The sequence below is a fragment of the Palaemon carinicauda genome, chromosome 42 (genome assembly GCF_036898095.1).
Source record: "Palaemon carinicauda isolate YSFRI2023 chromosome 42, ASM3689809v2, whole genome shotgun sequence".
Classification (NCBI taxonomy): domain Eukaryota; kingdom Metazoa; phylum Arthropoda; class Malacostraca; order Decapoda; family Palaemonidae; genus Palaemon; species Palaemon carinicauda.
In genome coordinates, this window is record NC_090766.1 from 37,345,214 (window position 1) to 37,362,453 (window position 17,240).

A 17,240-nucleotide genomic window follows, 5' to 3' on the forward strand; every position below is an offset into this window, starting at 1 on the left:
TATATATATATATATATATATATATATATGATAAATTTTGCACATTTAGACTTGTTTTACATATTCAAATAAGCCATATATATATTTTTGATACATTAAGCGGCAATACCAGACGTATAACTACTTGCTCTCCCCATCCTTGGATAAGGGGAGAGGGAGTAGTCGTACCCTAGTGAGAAAAGGTACCTCTCTAGAAGTACAGTGTGTGAGTGTTTTTTGTGTGCATATCCATGTAAATACTTAGCCCTCTTTTTTGGCCAGGTCCGCGTACACTGGTAATAATAATAATAATAATAATAATAATAATAATAATAATAATTAATAGGGTAACAGGGTACATTTCCACCAAATTTCCCTGGAAAAATAATAATGAATTTCTCCTACCTGAATTCAATAACATTTTCTATTCTGTCGTTTACTAAAGGCCTTTGATTAACAGAAAACAAGAGATCATTCTTTTCTTTGTTCTATAAATATCATACGAAGAATATAATGGTTGGTCAAGCTCGAAGCCTCACAACAAACAGAAAACGGAACAAACAGAAAACGGCTTCCACATATTGGGTAACTTGAAAGTTTCTCGCTTGTATGAAATAAACCCATTATTATTATTATTATTATTATTATTATTATTATTATTATTATTATTATTATTATTATTACTATTACTTGTTAAGCTAAAACCATAGTTGGAAAAGCAGGATGCTATAGGCCCAGGGGCTCCAAGAGGTATCCCAGTGAGGGAAGGAAACAAAGAAAAATACCATAGTTGTTGTTCTAATGACTCAGGGGTTTCGAGCAGAGACAGGACTTAAAAGCGTATATAGCGTACTCTTTGGCATCACAGCCCGGGCACAGTGCCAGTGCCATAAAGGAGAAACACAGGGACACGTGAGGAAAGGAATATCACCTAGATGACACACAACGCAAACCAATGGGAGAGTGTCACAGTCCTGTCTAATGACAGTTTATTTACTCATCACTATTTTGCAGCATTTCAAAAATAACGGCTACATATTTAGATAGATATTCACATACGCACACACATAGAATCAACCCTTCCCCCTTTCCCAATTATACGCTTGTCAATGCAGCTGAGCATTGACCGGAAATATATATATATATAATATATAGATATATATATATATATATATATATATATATATATATATATATATATATATACATAAATAAATAAAATCATATATATACATATATATATATATTTATATAAATATATGAATATATATATATATATATATATATATATATATATATAATATATATATATATATATATATATATATATAAAATCAGACACTTGATCTTTATTATATAAGGCAGTATGTTGAACACTTAAGGTTTCCTAAATAAAGTTACTGAGGGTTACAGACCATCTCTCTATTCGATGTGAATTTTATTTTCAGTAAATTCTACCCTAAAACATTAATCACTGGTGGGTGCTTTAGCAGCTGGGACTCTGGGAAGAAGAAGAAGAAGAAGAAGAAGAAGAAGAAGAAGAAGAAGAAGAAGAAGAAGAAGAAGAAGAAGAAGAAGAAGAAAGATCATCAGAATTGGTTATAAAAACGCGGACGGTTTAATAATTAAACTTAATAATAAACAAACTTAAAATCCACTTGCAAAGTCATATATCATACATTAAAGATTGAGTTTTGTTGATTCATTCAGTGTATCAGTTGAATGAATATTAAAAAAAAAACATAATATATATATACTGTATATATGTATATATACATATTATATATATATATATATATATATATATATATATATATATAATATATATTATATATATATATATATATATATATATATATATACAATTTGAACTTAACACCTTAATTACCTAGGGAACAAAGCTAATCACCTTAATCTTCAAATCTTAATTAAAACTAATGAAGTGTTAATGCACTGCAGCAATAACACTCTCTCTCTCTCTCTCTCTCTCTCTCTCTCTCCTCTCTCTCTCTCTCTCCTCTCTCTCTCTCTCTCTCTCTCTCTCTTTAGATATTAAACGAATAAATCACAGTTTAAAGTTTTAATTAAAAAATCTTACAACAACCCAAGAAAGAAATTGAGAATACCTTCGTTGAGCAAAAGTTTCATCATACTCAATTTTTGTTTCATGTTTTCTTTTTATTTTTTTTATTATTGACGAAGGTTTAATATGACTTAAAACCTTTCCCTCTTACATTGTGCTCGACAATTAAATATTTGCAATTAAACTATTGATTACAGTCTTAAATGAAGATTTTTTTTTCATATAATAATAAATACAATATTAACTACGATCAAGGGAATAAATCACACGAATAATAATTACGGAAAAATAATATCTGTGATAACGACAGTAACACATAAGTATTAATAATTTCATTAGTGTTATTGGGAGGAGGTTTTGTTTACGCCCCTATTTGTATTTGTTTGTGTGTTTGTTTGTGAACAGCTTCCTGGCAACAATTTCAATCGCAGAGTCATGAAACTTGATGGGATTAACTGTTAAGTAAAAAACTAGATATGATTAAATTTTGGAAGGTCAAGGTCACGTCAAGCGAAAGGTCCAATTCACGTAATCAACCATAAGTTTGGACATCATTGTCACAGACACTTCAAACTTGGTTCACAAACGAGTGTATGAAATCCACGCCAATTAAAACATGTTAAGTTCAAAGGTCAAGCAAAAGGTCCAATTCACGTAATCAACCATAAGTTTGGACATCATTGTCACAAGAGACTTCAACTTGGTTCGTATTTGAGTGTATAAAAATCCACGCCAATTAAAACATGTTAAGGTCAAAGGTCAAGGTCGAGCAAAAGGTCGAGAAATAAGCTGTCCCGGCGGAGGTCTGCGCTCTATTGAGTGCTTCTCTAGTTATTACTATGGCTATTATCATAATCATCATCAATATCATTACCTTCGCCAACTTCGTTGCGTAGATTATCTTTAGATAGGCGTGTATTTATTTGTTTGTATGTCTGTTTGTGTGTTTGTGATTTGCCTAACTCAAAAACTATTTGGCAGAATTTCACAAAATTTGGTGGGATGATTGGTCATGATCATAGGACAATTTGGTTAGATTTTGGGGAGTGATTGGTTGAAATGTCAAGGCCAAGGTCACGAAAAGGTCAAAAACGTCTTTTTGCTACATCATGATCAATCTATATATGATGTGCAGGGAGTTGGTGCCAAAATGTGCATAATTCAATTGCTGATCTTGTGATATAGAAATAGAACATGATATTGGCGAAGGTACGCACTCTACCAACTGACCGTATTAGTTATCATTTCATGAAGGAAAAGTAGAATATTATAACTTTTAAGATATCATTTAGAAGTCACCATCAATATTATTATTATCTACTTGAATAAAACTATAAAATATACCTTTCCAGATATAAAAGTAACCACCAATATCATTATCATCATCCCCTAAAGTATATAAAATATACCTTTTTTTTTTTAAGAATTAGAAGTTGTCTAAAATTTTGTACCATCATGAGAAGACGTGTCAAGGGTATGCCGCTGTTGTATGTGGGTGCTAAAACCTTTAATAGAGAGAAATATAAGAAGGTCAATGTTTTGATACGTCGCCAGAAACCCATTCTATGTTCTTCAAACCATCTGTTTGATAATAGTTGTAATAGGAAGGTGATTCAACAGATGGTGAATGTATGATTGACGTGATGAAAAGTGACAGTATTTAAAAATAAACGTTTTTTTTTTTTTTTTTTTTGGTTTTTATTAATCGTACTTAGAAAATTGGACAAATGTTTAGTGCAAATATTATTATTATATTATTATTATTATTATTATTATTATTACTATCCAAGCTACAACCCTAATTGGAAAAGCAAGATGCTATAAGCCCAGGGGCTCCAACAGGGAAAAATAGCCCAGTGAGGAAAGGAAATAAGGAAATAAATAACTGAAGAGAACAAATTAACAATAAATCATTCTAAAAAAAGTAATGTCAAAAGAGATATATCATATATAAACTATTAACAACGTCAACAACAAATATGTCATATATAAACTATAAAAAGACTCATGTCCGCCTGGTCAACAAAAAAGCATTTGCTCCAACTTTGAACTTTTGAAGTTCTACTGATTCAACAACCCGATTAGGAAGATCATTCCACAACTTGGTAACAGCTGGAATAAAACTTCTAGAGTACTGCGTAGTATTGAGTCTTATGATGGAGAAGGCCTGGCTATTAGAATTAACTGCCTGCCTAGTATTACGAACAGGATAGAATTGTCCAGGGAGATCTGAATGTAAAGGATGGTCAGAGTTATGAAAAATCTTATGCAACATGCATAATGAACTAATTGATCGACGGTGCCAGAGATTAATATCTAGATCAGGAATAAGAAATTTAATAGACCGTAAGTTTCTGTCCAACAAATTAAGATGAGAATCAGCAGCTGAAGACCAGACAGTGAGAACAATACTCAAAACAAGGTAGAATAAAAGAATTAAAACATTTCTTCAGAATAGATTGATCACCGAATATCTTAAAAGACTTTCTCAATAAGCCAATTTTTGTGCAATTGAAGAAGACACAGACCTTATATGTTTCTCAAAAGTAAATTTGCTGTCAAGAATCACGCCTAAAATTTTGAAAGAGTCATACAAATTTAAAGAAACATTATCAATACTGAGATCCGGATGTTGAGGAGCCACTGTCCTTGACCTACTTACAATCATACTTTGAGTTTTGTTAGGATTCAACTTCATACCCCATAATTTGCACCATGCACTAATTTTAGCTAAATCTCTATTAAGGGATTCACCAACCCCAGATCTACATTCAGGGGATGGAATTGATGCAAAGAGAGTAGCATCATCTGCATATGCAACAAGCTTATTTTCTAGGCCAAACCACATGTCATGTGTATATAGTATGAAAAGTAATGGGCCAAGAACACTACCCTGTGGAACACCGGATATCACATTCCTATACTCACTATGGTGCCCATCAACAACAACTCTTTGAGATCTACTACTTAAAAAATCAATAATAATGCTAAGAAACGACCCACCCACTCCCAACTGTTTCAGTTTGAAAACAAGGGCCTCATGATTAACACGGTCAAAGGCAGCACTAAAATCAAGGCCAATCATACGAACTTCCCGACCACAATCAAGGGATTTCTGTACTGCATTGGAGATTGTAAGAAGGGCATCACATGCTCCAAGGCCTTTCCGAAAACCAAATTGCAAACTAGGGAATAGATGATTACCTTCAGCAAACCTATTAAGACGTTTTGCCAGAAGACGTCAAAAACTTTAGATAATATGGGAGTTATGGAAATTGGGCGGTAATCAGTGGGACTTGAGCTACCACAAACACATTTACATAGAGGAGTAACATTACCAATTCTCCAACTAGTGCTAAAAGCTCCTCTTCTTGCTAACTTGCGTAAAATAACAGATAACTTTGGAGCTAAGAAATCTGCTGTCTTTATAAAAAACAAAGGAAAAATACCATTTGGGTCTACACCTCCATAAGCATCAAGGTCCATCAACAGAGCTTTAATCTCACGAGATCGAAAAGCTAAACTAGTTAGTTTAGCCTCAGGAAAACAGGAATGAGGAAGTTCAAGTTTTTCATTACTCTGTTTACTGTCAAAAACATCAGCCAAAAGGGTTGCCTTTTTCTTTGGACAGTGAGTGACGGAGCCATCTGGTTTAAGTAAAGGAGGAACTGTTGCATCTACACCAAAGAGTGCAGATTTAAGGGTAGACCACCATTTATGTTCCTGAGTTGTACCAGAGAGGGTTTCCTTTATGATTAAATTGTACTCCTTTTCAGTTGAGGCATAAACTCTCTGAGCAAAAGCTCGAAGCTGAGTATAGTTGTTCCAGGTCAAATCTGATCTGTTACCCTTCCAAAGGTGATAGGCCTCCTGCTTCTCCAAATAAGCACGTCTACAATCATCATTGAACCACGGTTTGTCCTTCATTCGGTACCTTAGCACACGAGAAGGGATACGCCTATCAATTATGTTGACTAGATTCTCATTCAAAGGGACAACAGGATCTACACTATTATATAATTGTGACCAATTCAAGCACAAAAAGATCATGCAAAATCCCATTCCAGTCTGCTTGGGATTTCATATAAATTTTACAAGAATATGATATATCAGGGACAGGCTGCTCAGTCTTCACTAATAATGAAATCAAGGCATGATCAGAAGTCCCGACTGGAGAACCAACCTTACTAGTTATAACGCCAGGGAGTCAGTGTATACGAGGTCCAAGCAATTACCAGACCTGTGAGTAGCTTCATTTATGATTTGCTCACAGCCTGATTCCGAGGCAAAGTCCTAAAGCTCTTAAGCCATGGCGATCGGTAGGAGAGATAGAACTCAACCACTCCCTATGGTGAGCATTAAAATCACCAACAAAGACAAACGAAGCCTTTCTATCATCTTCTTGTATCTTAGCCATAATGGTAAGAAGACAATCGAAGATAGAATCATCCATGTCTGGATTCCGGTAGATTGAACACAAATAAAAGTTGTTATGCCTGCCACAAACTTTTATTACCTGAATCTCATGACATCCACATTGATAGCAGGACTTATGAGAAGCAGGGTACTCGGTCCTAATATACACCGCCATTCCCCTGGCCCTAGGAATGGAATCACGTTTTCAGCATTATTGGCTTCTTAAAACCAGTTATAAGGAGCTCAGATGAGTGCCTCAAATAGTAAAATATCGGGTTACTAACCTAAAGGAACTAATTTCTTGAGGGTTTATATATATATAAATATATATATATATATACATATATATATATATGTGTGTGTGTGTGTGTGTGTGTGTGTGTGTGCGTATTATTTTCCTTTAAAGACGTTTACCGCGTCTAGCTTTTCCTGCTGGTTACCCACACAGACAGGACACAACTTTGCTCAAATTCACTGTCAGTGTCAGAGTGCTAGAACACTCAAAAGTATATTGGAAAGACATATGACAAATTAAAATATATACCATAACTAAATAATGATTCTTGAATAAATTCTTTTTTTTTTTTTGGGGGGGGGGGGCTGTGAGAAGAAGTTTAATTGAAATAATTATGCATAGAAATTTAGCTTTGTAATGTATGAAATTAAATAAATAAACCTGGTGGTCGAGGCAAAATGCATGTATGGTATGTATTCCTCAGGGGGACATGTCGAGGTGGTCTTCCCTATGATTCCTTTGGGAACCTAAAGTATGCAGTAATAACGTTGTCAAAAGAGAGAGAGAGAGAGAGAGAGGAGAGAGAGAGAGAGAGAGAGAGAGCTTTGTAAGTTTGCCAAGTTACCCCTGTCACTAACACATGGGTCTCAAGAGGGATCTTAAGTGACAGATTTAAGTTAGTTGGTATTTTTCCTTCACACGAATAACTATGGCTAGAGTTAAACAGAGATTGCTCGAATATTTTATTATTATTATCAAAATTATCATAATCTTCACTACGTAGTATAGAGCAAGTGTCTGCTTCTATATATATATATATATATATATGTATATATATATATATATATATACATACATACATATATACATACATACATACATATATGTATGCATAATATATATATATATATATATATATACATATATATGCATACATACATACATATATAAATTATATTTCTTTCCGGTCACACTCAGCGACATGTGTGTGTGCATATCTATCTAAATATTTAGCCGTCATTTGTGACGGGTCGCCTCACTAGTAAATAGTTTGATTGATTAAATAAAAATATAAATACAAATATAAATTGATAGAGATTCCTTTTGCGTATATTGACGGCCAATGGGAATGATACATTTCTATTCCTATTTTGATTATTCATAAGAAAACTATTGTTTTTAATTCACACTTTATATTCACGTTTACACATTTTAGAAAAGCAATAATCTCTCTCTCTCTCTCTCTCTCTCTCTCTCTCTCTCTAAATAAATAAATATATATATATATATATATATGTATGTATGTGTGTATATATACATATATATATGTGTGTATATATATATATATATATATATATGTATATAATCTGTGTGTATGAGTGTGTGCGCACACACTCTAAAAAATCTAAAATCTAATAAACTCTTTCCCAATAGACCACCACACAACATATCGACATACCTGCAACGCTGACTGACAGGAGAGAGAGAGAGAGAAAGAGAGAGAGAGAGAAAGAGAGAGAGAGAGGAACGACATTGCCCAACAATCACGGAAACAGTTGTAGGCTGAACTACCACACCTTTCCTTGCGATAGATAAATAGATAGGCCATCTCGAAACGTCATGTGAGACGTCTCCGCTGATAAGGGGCACAAGAGTCGGATGCGAGATGGAAGGGAACACTCAATGGGTTATGACAAGTGCTCTTCCCGATAACAGGTCCGGGACAAGATGAGAGAGAAAAAAAAAAAAAGGAATATGTTTTGTTGGTAACAAAACGAACGGGAAATATTTAAATGAAAATTATGAAGATATAACGTTTATGAAATATAGTCGATGAAAATTATGAAGATATAACGCTTATGAAATATAGTTTTAACATCAAAATGTTACATTAAAATGTTACAAATAATATATGAAATCTTAGCATGAGAAATTCAACATTAAAAATTTTGTGTCAATTAAGTTTAATTTGGTTTCAAAGTAGAGTTTCAATTCCAACGATTATCAATCTCCCCTACAATATATATACATATATACATATATATATATATATATATATATATATATATATATATATATATATATATATATATATATATATATACATACACATGCAAACATATTGTATAATTTTTTTAATTAATCCCTTTCATACAACATGCCAAGGTCTATTAAAGTCTAATCTTGTAAGTAAATTAAAAATAGAGAAAACCACTTTAAAATCAACATCTCATCTGATGGGTTTTTATATTTGAATAACTTGGCTGATTATATATCTTATATGAATATTTATCTTTCTAGAAAACTTATATCCGCATTCATTTGTATCTTGGCACTTTTTTTCCATCGTATTATATTTTAGTTTCATAAGTTTTCATAGGTTTTCTTAAATCTTCGACTCACTTGGAGTCTTTAAGGTTAGCTTAACACGAGCGGATTGATACTATCCGGTTTTTGTCCACGCGGATTAGAAATACATGAAGATCAATAAGGCCCTTCAAACCTGCCTGTGCTAACCCGCGCGGTTCCAGTATAGCGGGTTATAGAAACTACAAGGCCACTCGAGGATAATCCTCTCGTGTGGAAACATGCCTCCTAACGAGCGGAAATATTTTCGTATGGAAAAATAACCGGTCGTGTGAAGATATACTTCCTAAGTAGCGGAAATATTTTTTGTACGGAAAAATCCGCTAGTGTGTAGTCATGAACGAAAAAATCCGCTAGTGTGTAATGTTTCCTAATGAACGGAAATATTTCCATACAGAGAAAATCCGCTCGTGTGAAGACATACCTTCAAACCAGCGGAAATATTTCCGTGCGGAGAAAATCTGCTCGTGTGAAGAAATACCTAACGAGCGGAAATATTTTCGTACGGAGAAAATCCGCTCGTTTGAAGACATGTCTCCTAACAAACGGGAATATTTTCGTACGGAAAAAAATCCGCTCGTTTGAAGACATGTCTCCTAACAAACGGGAATATTTTCGTACGGAAAAAAATCCGCTTACGAAGAAATACTTCCTAACGAGCGAAAATATTTCCGTACGGAGAAAATCCACTCCGGTGAAGCGAGCCTAACTTTTCCGTCTTCTCTGACCTCCGTCTTTGGATAACAAGCAAAATGGTAAAAAAAAAAAAAAAAAAAAAAAAAAGATAAAAAAAAAGCTGTCATCTGCGAGAGATGCAGACACCGATAAACTACGACCTTAAGACATAAAATGCAGCGTTATGGCCTGGCAGTCTCTTCAACACGGTTTATGAGAATCTATTTCTCTCACTCTTTCTATCTCTCTCTCACTCTATCCCTCTTCCCACCCCCCTTCTCCTGTCTCTCCACATATGTTTCTCAGTATCATTCCTTCAGAACTTTATGCCACCACTCTGAGAAAAATGGCTTGACCTACGAGCTAAAGTTGCCAGACATTCAAGAATGAAATCTCTCTCTGTGATAAATTTCTGTCAATTTTTCAACACTTTTTTTTAATACCAGAAATTTATAGTTTGTAGATATTTGCATGTTCTCGATAAAAAATACTTGTGAAAACCTTAGTCCTGCTTTTCTAAGTGTTCTTAAAATATTTTATTCATTATTCATTATTTCTCTCGTAGTTTGTTTCTTTATTCCCTTTCTCACTGGGATTTTATTCCCTTTTGCAGCCCTTGGGCTTATAACATCCGGCTTTTCCACCAGGGGTTGTAGCTTAGCTGTTAATAATAAAAATAAATAATAAAAATAGACTGCAAAATTAATGATATTGAGGCAGCCATTGTTTTTAATCAACCTTCCCTTAAAGAGGGTCTTCTACCAAAATAATGATAATAATATTAATAATAATAATAATAATAATAACAATAATAATAAAAATAATAATAATAATAATAATAATAATAATAATAATAATAATAACAATAAAATAATAATAATAACAAAAATACTAACGACAACAAGAATACTACTAATAATAATAATAATGATAATAATAATATGAACCCAACCTCTTAAATAGATTGGAAAATCAGCTTCGTGAGTTCAAAATTCGGTAGACCCTAATAATATCCAATACTTTTTTTATACCCCATCGGAGAGAGAGAGAGAGAGAGAGAGAGAGAGAGAGAGAGAGAGAGAGAGAGAGAGAGAGAGAGAGAGAGAGAGAGAGAGAGAGAGAGAGAAGGCACTCCAAATATTGGTCATCTAATAACACTGCTGCATGGGAAATATCGCAAAATATTTTCCCAACCTCCGACCCACCGCAGATAATACTGTCTGATATCAACCGAAAATAGAAGAAAATGTGCCCTAATGGCAAGAGACGATGGGGACAGAATTTATAAAAAAGAAGAAAAAAAAGTCATATTGGAGAACACGAGACCGCAATGACAATGTGAGACTACAAAATCAGTTTCATGATAACCATGTCCCTGGGGTTGGGTGTGTTTCTAATAACCATGTTACAACGTACTTAAGTAAATTAATATATATGTGTGTATATATATATATATATATATATATATATATATATGTATATGTACACAGTATTACACATAACTATGTACACACACACACACACACACACACACACACACACATATATATATATATATATATATATATATATATATATATATATATATATGTATGTATATATATAAATTCAGGATGAGGGTATGACACGTTCTCCAGTGTAATTACGAGATAGGCTGGTGCAGACGTTGTGGAAGTTTCCTGTACAGTTGCCCACCCCTAATTCAAAAGTTAACATAAGAACGTGTCATTAACAGTTGAATATATCAAACAGCACTAATGAGGGTGAGGGTGAAATGGGTTAGGGTCGCAACTTCATCCCCCCAAAAACGAGTAATTGTGGCTCGTGATATTTATACTGAAAACGATCAATGGGGTATTCATAGGAGACTTGGTAATTCTGGCCAGGAACATTCAGTGACACACCGAACTTTGGCCACTAACATTCAGTAACACATTGAACTCTAGCCAGAAACATTCAGTGACACATTGAACTCTGGCCAGTAATAATCAGTGACACATTGAACTCTGGCCAGTAACATTCAGTGACAGATCGAACTTTGACCACTAATATTCAGTGAACCGTTGAACTCTGGCCAGTAACATCCAGTGAAACATTGAACTTTGGCCACTAACATTCAGTGACACATTGAACTCTGGCCAGTAACATTCTTTGACACATTGAACTCTGGCCAGTAACATTCAGTGACACATTATACTCTGACCAGTAACATTCATTGACATATTGAACTCTGGCCACTAACATTCAGTGACACATTGAACTCTGGCCAGTAACATTCATTGACACATTGAACTCTGGCCACTAACATTCAGTGACACATTGAACTCTGGCCAGTAACATTCAGTGACACATTGAACTCTGGTCAGTAACATTCAGTGACACATTGAACTCTGGCCAGTAACATTCAGTGACACATTGAACTCTGGTCAGTAACATTCAGTGACACATTGAACTCTGGCCAGTAACATTCATTGACACATTGAACTCTGGCCACTAACATTCAGTGACACATTGAACTCTGGCCAGTAACATTCATTGACACATTGAACTCTGGCCACTAACATTCAGTGACACATTGAACTCTGGCCAGTAACATTCAGTGACACATTGAACTCTGGTCAGTAACATTCAGTGACACATTGAACTCTGGCCAGTAACATTCATACTGAAAACACTAAAAGGGGTACTCACAGGAAACTGGATTTATTTTCATCGTCTCTGTTGATGGAACCACGTCTTCTGGGCAGCGTCTGAGACTCTATCTGAGGGTTGGGTTCCGGAGGGCAATTACTGACGGGGGCAGAATGCGAACTAGGAGACTCACTTCGGCTGCCCTTCTTCGCTAGACGCAACGAGAGAGATTTCTTGAATTTTTGGAAGACGCCTTCTGAAAAGAAATGAAAAACAAAAAATACATTTATTGTAGATATTAACAAAAACAAATGCAGCAGTTTCTCGTCAAATGCAGGACAAAGTCCATAGTCATGTCTGGGGCTTGGCCATTTTTATCACAACTTTGGCAACTGCGGATTGGTGATGGTGAGAGACTTTCGTTACACTGTTAACAGAAAACCAGCCAGCCTAGCATGGGGACCATGACTAGTATAGCTTTGCCGATCATGGCGATACACAAATCCTTTTACCACATTAAGGTATCTTCCCTCAGAGAGGGTTACAGATATCAGAAGACAAATAGCAAAATCATAGCAATAAATCAGTTGATTACCTTTCAGTTTTTATGCTCTTCCCCAGTTCATTTCCTGATAAAACTTCACTTAATTTACCCTAATTTGCAATTACTTGTAAGTCATAATTCTTTGTTCTATACGTTGCATTTAGCAATGCATCTCTACACCAATTGGAAAGCATTTTCTTATAACTACATGAACAAATTCTTTAAATATATGCCTTACTTATTCAGCCTCCAGAGCACACTGACGTTGATCTATCTGAATAACAAGAAATTTACGTGTTTTCTCTCTGGGTAATTTCCACCTTAAAAGGAATGAATTAGATGTTGATCAAAATAAAAAAAAAATCTGTAAAAACTTCAGTAATAAAACCAAGATAAGCAATCCTACAATAATAAATTACGAATCAAATCTATTATCAGAAAGACGCATACTAAAGATGACTCATGATCGTTCTTCACCTTCATTAATTTAATAAACAATGAATAAGAGCGATAAAAGTATTCATAAAGACCCATTCAAAGTACAATGGGCAACTCCAATTGGTTCCTCATCGACTTCGTCAGGAGACCTTACCTGAAGAAGAGTGATTAGAGGAGGACATGTAAGGAAGTGATCTCGGGCCTTCCTCGCCCCCGCGCGTGCCTTCTACGGTCACACCTTCCTCCGCTGACGTCATGGCCAGGCGGCATACTGATTGGCTAAGTTTCGCTGCTTCCCGCTCGCTATATACATGGGACCAAGGCCTGGAATGCAAAAAATAGAAAAAAAAATATAAAAATTGAAAAAAATTCACAAAGGTGTTAACTAAACATAAAATATACCAACAACACCAAATGCAGTCGTTTCTAGTCCACTGCAGGGCAAAGGTCTTAGACATGTCCCTAGTTATGGCTGGGGTTTGGCCATTTTAAAATATATCAACAACCAACAAATGTAGTCGTTTCTAGTCCACTGCAGGGCAAAGGTCTCAGATATGTCCCTAGTTATGTCAGGGGTTTAGCCATTTTCATCACCACGTTGGCCACTGCGGATATGTGATGGTGGGAGACATTCGTCTGATCGCTCGCAACAGACCAATCTAGTATGGGTGGCCCTGACTAGTACAGCTTCGCTGATCATGGCGATACACAAACCCCTAAGTTATTACCACTGACACATATACGTAATACTGTTGTAATTACAAGTAAATTTTAGGCCAAAAATGAATGTGAACTTAATATCATGAAATTTATATATATATATATATATATATATATATATATATATATATATATATATATATATATATATATATATATATATATATATATATATATATATAGTGAGTTTACACCTAGTTTACTGATTGGCTGATTAATTATGCCCTGACTGTTTTTCCCAGAGTGGGTCCCTGACGTTACGGTGTTATAGGGTATATGATGACTGGTGTAGACTTCTGGATTCAGGTAACGAACCTTCACGACTTTTAACAATAAGGTCACAGTAACTCGTATCACTTAGAATTCCACTAAAGGAGAATGAAAGAACATAACCTTCATATTGTGTCCTGGACAAAGGGCCTTATTTACATTGGGTAGTGCTATAGCCTCTGTACCATGGTCTTCCACTGTCTTGGGTTAGAGTTCTCTTGCTTGAGGGTACACTCGAGTACACTGTTCTATCTAGTTTATTTTCCTCTCGTTTTATTGACGTTTTTATTGTTTATATAGGAAATATTTATTTTGGTGTTGTTACTGTCCTTGAAATATTTTATTTCTCATTGTTTCCTTTCCTCACTGGGCTATTTTCCCTGTTGGAGCCCCTGGGCATATAGCATCCTGCTTTTCCAACTAGGGTTGTAGCTTGGCAAATAATAATAATAATAATAATAATAATAATAATAATAATAATAATAATAATAATAATAATAATAATTACCTTCTCTTCATTAATAACACAGTCATGGGGAACACCGAATTCTTACAGTCCTTACAATGGGCATACAAAACAAATACTGAGAGTATTAGCGATATTTATGATAAACAGCCATGTCAAGAGACTACTAAAGATTATACTGATTACGATAAATGTGTACCCCTGTAAACTATATTAATCCGCATCAGGAGATAATTCTGTGAAATATTAATATTGCAAGTGATATCGATGTTGCTATCTACTGAGTGATTGTGGTAATGGGCCGAAAAGGAATAGTACTAGGCATTTAAAGTTGTACATTGCAAATATTAATCAACTCTGGTACATTAAATATATGCTGTAAAATTTCCATAAACTCCGTTACAATGAAAAAGAAATATAGCATAAATTATTATTTGTCAACAATTCCTTAAAACGCCCAAGTTTCTTCAATTCCAAATAAAAATTACTTCGATATAAAAAACTGGAGTCAATTAATACCAAATTATTGCCGGTGTTTGAAATATAAGTTGATAACATTTATAAACTGGACATTTATTAATCGAAATATAATGTCATGGTATGGTTTGGAAACTCAGAATTATATAAAGAACACATTAAATTATAGCAAACCATATCCGCCAAGATGAATACAAGAAACATTTTATTTTAGTTACACCAGAAACACGTTTTCAGTTTCTGTAACACGACCCGGCAGCGTTAGAGAAAACGCTACCGAGTAAGACAACTTGGGGGAGACTTACATATTTCCTCCAAACATCATTTTTTGCTTAACTATATAAATTTTTGTTTCCAAGCAAAGAATTATTACCAAATGAATTGAATTAAAAATAAAATGAGGCTTCAAAGACCAGTCTTCTTCATCATATTTAGTTAAGGCATATTTATCATCAGGAAAAACAATTTTTGGCTTTGATTGTAACGAGAAAAATAGGACAGATTACCCAAGTTTTATCAAATGTTTGATCACAACACCTTTATGACTAAAACGATTTATGACATAATATGGTGACCCTTTGATTTACTATCTGATTATTCTAGATGAAAAAAAATATTCCTAGTCTTAACGATATATAATTCTTGAAAGTAAAATTAGTAATAAGTAATTTGAATGACAAAAATTGCCTTAAATAATGACTGAAGAGTAAATACCACAAAGCATTTGTATCTAATTATATATATATATATATATATATATATATATATATATATATATATATATATATATATATATATATATATATATATATATATATATATTCAAATATTTCTTTTGTTCTATTAAAAAAAACTTTAAAATAACGACCTATTGAATTACAATTAACACAAAATTTCAGTTTCGCTGAAACAATACAGTAGAATACAGTGACAAAAATTACGCTTAACAAAGACTTAAGATTAAATATCACAAAGGATTTATATCTAATAAAAAAAAAAGAATTTTTTATACAGTATCAAACATTTCTTTTGTTTTCGAAAAAAAAAACTATCAAAAGGACCTTTTAAAATTAAAAATAACACAAAATTACAATTTGTGTGAAACAAAACAGTAGAATACAGTGACAAAAATTGCCCTAAACAAAACATTTATATCTAATTAAAAAAAACTATTTTTATACAATATCAATTTCTTTTGTTCTATAAAAATAACGACTCTTTAAATCGAAATCAACGCAAAATTTCAGTTTCTATGAAACAATACAGTAGGATACAGTAGAGTCCTTCCTTACCTTCTGATATCCCACTCAGAATGACTGAGTGAGGCTCTCCTGAAGACAGGAGAGCTCGAAGCCTTCTCCTTCCTGGTGCTACGAGAAACACCGCCGCTTCCTGCTCGACTCCTTCGCCATACAGACGAATCCTAGGGCAAGAGGAAAACGAAATATTAACCAAAAATTAATTTGAATGGGGACATTCTGGTCCACTATTCTATCTTATTTCTCCTCTTTTTTTTTTCTCAAGTTCTTGTTGGCAAAATCTATTTTAATGCTGTTGCCGTTCATGAAATATTTTAATTGTTCTTTACTTCTCTTGTTTATTTATTTCCCTGTTTTCTTTCCTCACTGGACTATTTTTCCCTGTTGGAGCCCTTGGGATTATAACATTCTGCTTTTCCAACTAGGGTTGTAGCTTAGCTAGTAATAATAATAATAATAATAATAATAATAATAATAATAATAATAATGACGACGATAATAATAATAATAATAATAATAATAATAATAATAATAATAATAATAATAACTGCTGGTTTATCTTAAAATAAATCTCAAAATCATAACACCAAAGACACATAATCCCACACTCATCTCCTTATTACATAACTAACATCAATGTAATAAAAAGTCTAAACATATTAAACCATATCTTGTTTATA

General features: G+C 33.7%; 1 long non-coding RNA gene across 1 annotated transcript; it reads right to left on the reverse strand.

Moving 5' to 3' along the window:
• Positions 1-12,441: 12,441 nt before the first annotated feature.
• Positions 12,442-16,725, reverse strand: LOC137632821 (uncharacterized). The gene is made up of 3 exons (XR_011042126.1): positions 16,594-16,725; positions 13,523-13,692; positions 12,442-12,642 (listed from the first exon to the last, which is right to left on the reverse strand). It is a non-coding gene; the product is annotated as an uncharacterized lncRNA (long non-coding RNA).
• Between the last annotated feature and the right edge of the window lie 515 nt (positions 16,726-17,240).